Below are 8047 nucleotides of genomic sequence, written 5' to 3'. Positions count from 1 at the left end.
GGAATCACAAGAAGGCCAAAAAGAGTTTTCTTAGTTTTCTAGTCCCATAATTCAGCTCTTCTACATCTATTTTGTAAAGAGTATATAACTTTCCATCCCCCTTGTATTCTTTTTGCCTTACATGTTTCCCAGCCAAGTTTATTGTGGAAGTCAAGGCCAAGGTATTTATATTCATTGACTGTTTGTAAGGGGTTGCCTTCAAAAGCAAATTTTCTATGAACCTTTTTTCTTTTCAAAGTAAAGATCATGATCTAAGTTTTGCTAGTGTTCACTTGCATGCCAACCTCATGGCAAAAGAGTTCTAGAGCCATAAGATGTTCCTTCAAATCTTGTGTTGTTTTTACCATTAAAATAAGATCATCAACATATAAAAGCAGTTTTACTACATGGTCAAGTGGAATCCACTACCACCAAACTTGTCTATCCATTCCTCTAATTTGTCAATGTATATCCCAAATAGAGTAGGGGATAATGGGCAGCCCTGCTTGACCCCAATGTCACTTCTAAAGCCTTCTAATAATCCTTATTTGGTTTGGATTTTGGCCTAGACTTGGTCATACAATCTATGAACAAAAATCCTAATGTTCCGAAATTTTCAATTCTTCCATTCTACTCCACAATTTGCTTCTAGGTACTATGTCAAAAACTTTCTTGAAATCAACAAAGCAGCAAAAAACTTCCCCTCCTTGTTTGACCCAAGCCTTCTCAATCAAATGTTTGAGTGTGATGCAATGGTTGATGGTGGAATGCTTTGGCCTAAAGCCCGCTTGCCCTTTTGCTCTCTTTCCCTTTTTTTCAGCCCAAGTACTAATCCGTCTTTCTATCATGCTCCCAAAAAGTTTATGAAAAAGAGGATTGATCATTATGATCCATTAATTTGAGGGATTGTTGATGTCTCCACTTTTGAGCAAAGGGATGACAACACTAGTTGCCTAATTTGTTGGAAACCCATTTTGAATTACCCCATTGAATATTCTTTGGACGTGAGGCGTGAGAATTTTCAAGCCCCATCTTAAATATTCGACTTGTAGGCCATCTGTGTCTCGAGCTTTACCCGTCGCAAGCTTTTTAATTCCTTCCTTAATATTGTTCAAAGAGAAGAGTTTGTTAAGGTGGCTTATGTAGGCTTAGATTCCTTCCTTAGTTAAGGTGGCTTATATAGGCAGAGATTTGGAGTTTTTAGAGGTTATATAATTCACAAGATGTTTTATTGAATAGAATAGGTAGTTCTCTTTTTTTTGTGTAACCTATCATGTCCCATTCTCAAACATAATTTTTTTCAGAACAATTAGTTTATTTTTTGAGTTTTGATGTGGCTAAATGATGGGTAAAGGAGAACTCCAACATTCTTGGAGAGCATAGGATTGATCAAGCAATGGTTTTGTTCATGGCAGTTAGTTTAAGTGGTCTTGGTAAGCTTCATGATACTTTGAGAATGTGGTTCTAGATCTTTAGGAGCTCTCCAAACTTTTTGGAGAAACATGGTTTTTTAGATAGATGCTATGCTGTTTTAATTCACCATCTTAAGTCTTTAGAAAAAATATAGTATGGTTCATATTTATTTCATTAGAAAAAATATAGCATGGTCAAAAATTCATATTTATTTCATTCTATGCTTTCCACAACTTGGATGATTTTTTTTAGTTCTTGGGCTTGTGCACTTTGGGAGATGATACGTCATCCCTCGGAGACTGCACATGCATCCTTGTCCTTGCTTTCTGGCTTCCGTGACCATGTTCGTTGATTTTGTGTTCTTGTTTCCCGTGTCTTCGGTCTTTGGTGTCTTTGTTTTCCTTTTGGGCTTTTATTTTGTGCATGTGATTATTTATTTCCCTGGTTGTGTGTTTAGTTTCTCTCCCTGTCATTCGGCTTGGCCGTGGCCCGGGGGTCCCAAGACACATTAATTCTCATGCGTGTGAGTTTATGGAAGGCAATATTAACCCCACTAGTGATGGGGTTCCGAATGTTAATCAGTGCAATAAGTCGGAGGTGGTTAATTATGTGGGTAACAACCAACCAAAGTAAACATACAAAGCAGTTCTCTCGGCTGAAGAGGGTAGAACCGAGTGTCCATCATCTGCAGAATTTAATGGAGGAATCATGGCATTCAGTGGAGTGCGACTAGAGAGATTATTGGGGCCCAACGAACATGGAGGTCGAAATGGAGGCATCGTCGACAATGGAGAATCCAAAGGGGGAGAGAATGGTAAGCCTCCTTCTACATTGAAAGTCCTTTCCCTTACTCCCAATGATGACATGTTGAAGGCTATAAAGAGTGAGTAGAATAGATTGAAAAATGTTGTAGTGTTTTTTGTTTGTATGGATTTTAACTCTCTGCCTTCCAGAAATTTTTTTGATGAGTGGATTGCTAATGTGTGGGGCAAAAAATTGGGAATATATGTTAATTTTTGCCGTATGATGCAAAAGGGGTTGTTCGTTGTTTTCAAAACTCATAGCATGTAGGAAAGGGTGCTAAGAAAAGGGTTTTGGAACGTAGGGAAATCCCTGTTTAGGTCTTTCCCATGGTCCCTCAAAGGGGACATAGAGCAAGTAATTGCTAGGTCGACACATAAGTGGATGGAAATTAAGCGGGTCCCTGCGGAATTCTGGTCTCTTTTGCCTCAGATTTTAAAACCCCTGGGCATTGTGTTGCAGATTGAAGAGTCTAGGGTTACTCTTCCACACTTGAATGCTAGAGTCTTGATTGCTCTTAACCCAAAAATTGATATTCCTGAAAAAATGTCTCTACTTTTGAAGATGTCATGTGTTGGGATATTGATGTTCTGGGTAATTTAAATGCTTGCTTTCATTGCAAGCGGAATGAACATAATAGAAGAGATTACCCAATTTTGAAAAAACCTAATAATGAGACTTTCAATGTTGTTCCCAATAAGGATGTTCAAGCTAGTAGAGATTCTAGTAACCCAGTTCTTGAAAGGAGTAAAAGTGAGTCGAGGCCCTCAAAAGAAGTAGATAGCCTTGCTAAAAACTCAGAGGGTGGACAGTTTTCTTGTGAGAAAATGGATACACTAGCAATTTTACCATGTCCTTGACAAACCCTCTATTTGGGGATGAGTTAGAAGTGATTCCTACCAAGTCCTCAAATAAAGATAAGAACCAAGGCGAGGCTCACCATGATGTCCCTAATGGGGATGATGGACCGAGGAAACTTAATACTCAGCAACTGGCTCTGGCCACAATAAATGAAAGAGCAGAGACATTTAGGAAACTTACTACCCCATCTAATGATGTGAATGTAGAGGTGGAGAAATTTGAGGTTGTGGGAAATGAAGTTGCTATTGTTAACACCAAAGTGGACATGGTTCATGCAAGACAAAAGGAAGATTCTCCCCCCTTTTCAGAAGTTATAAAGAAAAAAAAAGAGGAAAACTTCAGACCGCCAATCTATTTCTAACACCAATGGTGGTAAATCCATTCCTAAAACAGATGGAGAACTTCCAGATTGTTTTAATAGATTATATAGAAACCAGAAAAACCCCTCTCTTATCAATAAATGACTTTAAACCTAGCTAGTTGGAATGTGCGAGGTTTACAGTTGAGGGATAGGAAATTTGTTGTGAGAGACTGGTGCAACAAAATGTTGCAAAAAGATATTATTTGCCTTAAGGAAATTAAAGTTACTGGTTACCAGGCTATTACCACTCTAAATTTTGTTTGGAATCAGGCAAAATCCTTTACTTCTAATCATGTAAGAGGAAAAGGTGGGGTTGCTATTCTTGTTGGTCCTTCATGGTCTGACTTGGTGATTAATTTTGGTATTTCCCCATGTAACAGAGCATGCTGGGTTATATTGAAACACCAAGGGAAAGACATTGGTATTTGTAACATTTATGCCCCAAATGATTATAGGGATAGGGCTGTGTTATGGGGATGGTGGGCCTCTTCCCTCCCTAAGGCACATTGGATCCTCACTGGAGACTTTAATATGATTGAATATAGAGAAGATAAAAAGGTGGCATTAGACAAGAGTGGAAAGGCAATGAGCTGTTTGTATGGGCTAAGTGCAAGAGGTGTCTCAACCTGCTTGACCCCTCAGAGAAAAAGAAAAAGATATCTAAGGGTATATGGTTTACATGGTGTGACAATCAGAGTAGCAATTAGAGAGTCTACTGTAGGCTTGATAGGATATATGTGGATGTGTCTTTGCTCTCCTTTGAGGATGCTGAAGATAAGAACCCTGTCATGGTTACCCCTGCTACTATGTCCGACCACTCTCCGATTTCTGCCATAACCAATATTGACTGTTGCAATCACCCTATTAGGAGAGACAAAGGTAATAAGATTTTCAAACTTAATACCTTGCTGCCATCAGAATGGCTACGTGCCTTGCTAAGTTTTGCAATAGAGGAACAAACTTTGTGGAGAATTGGAAGTCACTCACTGTCTTATGGAGGAAAATGTTTCAATTTATAGGAGAAAAGAAGGCAAAGGACAAAAATAAACTGGAGGATGCTCTTTAAACAAGACTAAACAATGTTGAAGGTCTCCTCCAAGAGGAAGGACAAGACAATTGGCTTGAGGGGGAAGTGATTATAACCAGATTTGAACTCAGCAAAATTAAAAACTACAGATTCAAGGGCCAGAGCATTAGAGCCAAGATGAATTGGTTGAGGGAAGGAGATAAAGGTACAAATTACTTCTTTAATCTGATTAGGCACAAACAGAAAAGAGAAAGGATTGAAGAGATTAACCTGAATAATTGCATATCCAATGATCCTGAGGAAATCAGTAAAGCTTTTTTTCATTTTTACTCCAATCGTTTTACTTCAGAATTCAAAGAAGGAAATTATGATGTACTACAACAATGCCTAAAGTTGATTCCAAGGAAACTATCCAAATAAGATGTTGTACAATTGTCCCAAGAGATCTCAGTTCCAGAAATTGAGAATACTGTTAGATCCTTAGCTAATGATAAGTCTCTAGGTTTGGATGGGTTACCGGCTGAATTTTATAAATCTAACCTAGAATGGATCTCTATGGAACTTTTAGAACTGTATAATGAAGCATTTGACAAAGGGTCTTTGGGACAGCTCATTAATAGAGGAGTGATTAAATTGATCCCTAAAGACGGAGATAGAAAACATGTTAAGAATTGGAGGCCTATAACCTTGCTTAACCTTTCATACAAAATAATTGCAAAATTGTTGGCAAACAAGATTGCTGAGCTCTTAGGGAGGATAATTTCGGTTATCCAAATAGGTTTCATCGAGGGGAGATATATACTTGAGAATCTCATTACAAGTTGGGAGGCAATGCACTGGGCTAAATAAGATGGGCAGAATGCGGCTATGATCCTCTTGGACTTTGAAAAGGCTTACGACATAATAGTTTGGCCTTTCGTGATTGAATGTTAGAAGTATTTGGTTTCCCTTTATACTTTTGTAACTGGATTGAGGTACTCTTTAAGGACTCATCCATTGTAATTGATGTGAATGGCAAGCTGTCTGAACCTATACAGTTGCAGAGATATATTCGACAAGGATGTCCTATTGCAGCCTCTCTGTTTGTCCTAGTAGCAGATGCTCTGTTTTATATCTTGAGATGTACTAACTTAGGTTCCCCGGTCAAAGGTATAAAGCTACCCAACAAAGAGCATTTGGCGAATGCTCAGTTTGCTGATGACACTGCTCTATTTATTGAACTTGATGAAAAAAAATTTGATAACACTGTGGAAAGATTACAATTCTTTTGTGTTGCATCCAGTGCAAAAGTGGCTCCTCAGAAATCAATTGGGACTGGATGGTTTGAATCACCTCCGGTTTGGATGGCCTCCAAAGGGTGGGGTTGGGCTGGTCTCAACAAGATCAACAGGTACTTGGGAATTCCATTTGCTATTAGTCCTTCTATTAAAGCTATGTGGGAGTGGGTGTTTGCTAAGGTAGAAAAGAAGCACCTTAAATGGCAAACACATTTGCTATCACTTGTTGGCAGGGTGCAAGTTGTTCAGAAAGTCTTATCTTCTCATGCTATTTACTTCACATATACTCGGCTTTTTTCTAACTACCAGGTCAACATACTGGAAAGGATCCTTAGATAATTCTTATGGTCGAATGGATAGGGTAATAAAAAAAGGCACAATGTATCCTGGAACTGGTGTTGTGTGCCCAAGCAACAGGGTGGTCTAGGATTGAGGGATTTGAAAGCACATGGGGCTGCTTTGGCCTCCAAATGGATTTATAAAGCTATGATTGGCAATGAACCTTGGAAGATTTTAATCAGAAACAATATCTAAACCTAAGAAAGGGAAATTTTGGCAGGACATTGGAATTTGTGATATGCTGATGGGAAATTTTGATGTCAAGATTTTCGGTTCTCCTATTTATGCATCCTTATGGAAAGCCTGAACATAGGTTTGACATCTTTTGAATCATAGGGAGGCCATTGGGCACTCTCTAACTTATTCAGTTTTGGATAGATCGATCTGGTAGGGGTGGTGCTTAATGAGAAACCCCTTGCACTCACACAATGTTGTTCTACTAAAGCTTGGTATTCTTTGGGTATTACCTCCATTAATGATGTCATGGTGAATAATCGACTGAGTTCTTGGGAGGAATTATGTTTGAAATATGGTATATCACTCTCTCATAAGAAAACCTACTCTCCGATTTCCAAGGCTACTGGGTCCTTCTTTCCTGGGAAAGTACTCAACATAAAGAAGCTCATGGATCAGTTAAAATGGAAAGATTGAACACCATTCCAAGACATTAATGTTAAACAGATTTATCATATGCTCAGGGATCATGCTCAGATTTTATCATGGATAAATGTGTCCTGGGGCATTCAATGGCCCAAGTCTAAGTGGAATTTTGTCTTGAGTCGTATGTGGAAACAAGCTTGTGAGCCAAAAAAAAAATTGTCTTGGATGGTTGATCCTTCTTAAAAAGATTGTTGTCGGTGATGTTCTGTCCTCCCTGGGTCTTGACACCATTTCATGCTCTCTATGATGTGTTTGAGTCTGTGAGTCACCTTTTTTTCGAGTGTTGTTTTGCTAAAAGAGTTTGGTCCCTGTTTCTTGGTCAACCTGTTGTGTGGAACTCCTCCCTTGGTCTTTCTTGGATTGAGGTGCTTGCCGGTTATGTGGATTGCTTTGATGATAAGCTTAATTCCTTTTGGTCTGTTCTTTCCTGTGAGATTCTTTGGTTTCTGTGGTCCAAAAGAAAAAAGGAGTTCTTTCAAAGTAAAAGGAGGCTTACTGAGTTTAATGATAAACTCACATTTCTTTACATTATGATGCAGGTTTCTGCAGTTTTGGAGATCCCAAAAAGCAGATTCTTGGTATTGGCTCAACAGGGAGTGTTGCTGATGTATAAATCTGATATAAGATCAGCCTACTTTAATGCGTACAAAGATATGCTGGATTAGGATGAACTTAATGCCCTTAAGCAGGTCTTGCGGGAAAACAACATCACAGAGGATGACATAAAAGCAAAGAATAGAGAACCTAAATAGAGAGATGCTTCACACTAGGAAAAAGCCGCAGAGCCTGATATAGATCTCCCTTGGGAACAATTGAGACTGATCCAGCAGAAGGAAGCAACAATATAATTGGGTCATGGGTTGCATGATGACCCGAGTTGTCTTATAGCTAGTTCTGTTATAAAACTTGTTAGATGATAATTATTTTGATGTGATGTAATATGTTAATTCTTTCGTAGCTATAGGCATTTTGATGATACAGTCTGCAGTTTAGTTGATAATTTTTTTTTTTGGCAGTTATGATACTTTGATGACATGATGTTATTCGTAAACTATTTCTAATTGAAAAAAAAAACTTGGATCATTTTTTAATTTATTAAAATAATTATAATTTAAGTTGTCTTAAGGAGGATAAATTAAAAAGTCAATAGTGTTTTAGAAGGGATGCCTAGGTACAAGGAGACTTTATTCACATAATGATTATTATTTAATTAAAAAAAGCTTTTGGAAGAAAATGAACATTTTTAATTTTATTTCCTTCACACTATTATAAAAGAAGGTTGAGAGTTCATCTAATCAACCAAGCCAGTTGTTGCAAAGTGATACCAGT

At 38.1% G+C, this 8047-nt stretch overlaps 1 long non-coding RNA gene across 1 annotated transcript; it reads left to right on the top strand.

Annotated features, from left to right (window-relative positions):
* Window positions 1–1635: 1635 nt before the first annotated feature.
* Window positions 1636–7801, top strand: LOC131073818 (uncharacterized). Its single transcript, XR_009112996.2, has 2 exons — window positions 1636–2206; window positions 7258–7801. It is a non-coding gene; the product is annotated as an uncharacterized LOC131073818 (long non-coding RNA).
* Window positions 7802–8047: the final 246 nt, after the last annotated feature.

This window comes from Cryptomeria japonica, chromosome 2 (genome assembly GCF_030272615.1).
Source record: "Cryptomeria japonica chromosome 2, Sugi_1.0, whole genome shotgun sequence".
Taxonomy (NCBI): domain Eukaryota; kingdom Viridiplantae; phylum Streptophyta; class Pinopsida; order Cupressales; family Cupressaceae; genus Cryptomeria; species Cryptomeria japonica.
The sequence above is the reverse complement of the archived record's forward strand: the minus strand, read 5'-3'. Positions and strand labels throughout refer to the sequence as shown.